Raw genomic sequence first — 1,995 nt, 5'->3', positions numbered from 1 at the left:
ATGATTACACAACTCAAAATACAGATATAGCTTAGACAACACCATATTATAGAAAATTGAATTAAGAAAAACTTGGGAGTGTTAATAAGTTCTGACCTTAGATCCAGCAAACAATGCATTAGTGCTAGGAGTAGGTTTAACAGGACGTTAGGATTTGATTCTATGACAGTTAGAAAAATTGCAAATGTGGCTATCAAACTCTGTCCGGCGATAGTTAGACCCATACTTGACTATGTAGTACAGTTTTGATCTCCGTCCTATAGAACTGATATTAATTCACTAGAATCAGTACAGAGGAGAATGACCAAAGTGGTACAAGGAGTTAAGAATTTACCTTACGAAAACAGGCTTAGAGACCTTAACTTATATCTTCTGGGAAGACGAAGAGTGCGAATTGATCTAATAGAGGTATTCAAATGGGTCAAGGGTTTTAATAAAGGTGATGCAAGCAAGGTAATCATATTAAGATAACAGTTCAGTACTCGAAGTAATGAGTTGAATTGGGCAATTCTAGGTTTGAGAAGGAAATAGGTAAGACTTGGTTTACCAATAGATTGGTAAATAAATGTAATAGACTTAGTAACCATGTGGTAAGTGCTGAAACTCGAGGTTGATTTAAGAGAAGATAAGATAGCTTTATGGATAGGGATGACATGTGGTAATGGACATGGAACTACCTAGTGCTGGTATCTTGTAGTCTCCATTATTCTTAAGTTCTCATCTTAGAAGGTGACCTAAACATCGCTTCCCCAAACTTAACCAGGCTGGGAAGCCGCCCCAAACATGGTCACCCATAATACAGTAAGAATAATGATGGTAATAATACAAAAACAACAACAGCAACAAGAAAGGAGCAACGGACATGGAACTGCCTAGTGTTGGTATTTGTAGTCTCTATCATTCTTAAGTTCTCATCTTAAAAGGTGACCTAAACATCGTTTCCTCAAACTTAACCAGGCTGAGGAGCCGCCCCAAACATGGTCACCTATAATGCAGTGAGAATAATGATGGTAATAATACAAAAACAACAACAGCAACAAGAAGGGAGCAACAGTTCTTCAAAAAAATTCCCTCTTTTACACGATCGCCCCGCCCCTGCAACAATTTCCAATAAGAAAAGCGAAGAGATCATTGCCCCAAATTTAAGAGCAGTCTACAACTGTAACATAAGATCAACTATCCACCGTTTCCACAGAGAGTAATACCCGCCACCGTCAGCATTTTCAGTAGACCCAAGCACCCCAATCATTAAACACAACCTCGATCCCACTAAAATATACTGCATTTCCGAATCTATAGAGCCCCAATAACGAACCTGACCCATACCAAGACTCCCCTTGATATATGATCATAAGGAGACATCCTAAAAATAGAATTAGAATCAAGAGCTCAATATGATAAAGTCAAAGCTGTGAAAACCCTGACAGATACCTAATTCAAACATAAAACATTTAGTACCAATTTGTAAGTAATCCCTATTCCAAATCTACGATATTAATGATACTGAGATATCAAAAGTAATAAAGGTATGGAGCTTTCAGAAAACCATAAATGGTAAAAGTACCAATGCCTCAACACTAATGGTGTCATTCAATAAACTACAGCTTCTAACGTACCTGACTTATTAAGATGCAAAGTAGAGAAATACTATAAACGCTCACGTTGTTACCTCAACTGCCAGCGATTTGGGCAACGATGTTACCGCCTAGAATGTGTATGTACTACTCAGGACCCACACATAACTCTTTCCCTCCCTTTACATCACTTACATCCTTTTCTCCTCCCTTCCCTTTACATCCCTTTCTATCCCATTCCTTCACCACTCATCCCTGATTCCCTTCATCTACCTTCACCTCGTCCATCCTTCCCGTCCTCCCCTCCACGAAGAGCCAATTTCTCTTCGGGAGGATCCTCCACGTTCTTTCCGTGATGTTCTCTCCATCATCCCTCTTGCTTTCTTTCTACTTGGACGCCCTTTCCTTCTCATTCTTCTCA

The sequence above is a fragment of the Oratosquilla oratoria genome, chromosome 27 (genome assembly GCF_046742065.1).
Source record: "Oratosquilla oratoria isolate Oo_2021 chromosome 27, ASM4674206v1, whole genome shotgun sequence".
In the NCBI taxonomy this organism is placed as follows: domain Eukaryota; kingdom Metazoa; phylum Arthropoda; class Malacostraca; order Stomatopoda; family Squillidae; genus Oratosquilla; species Oratosquilla oratoria.
Note: the sequence above shows the minus strand (reverse complement) of the source record.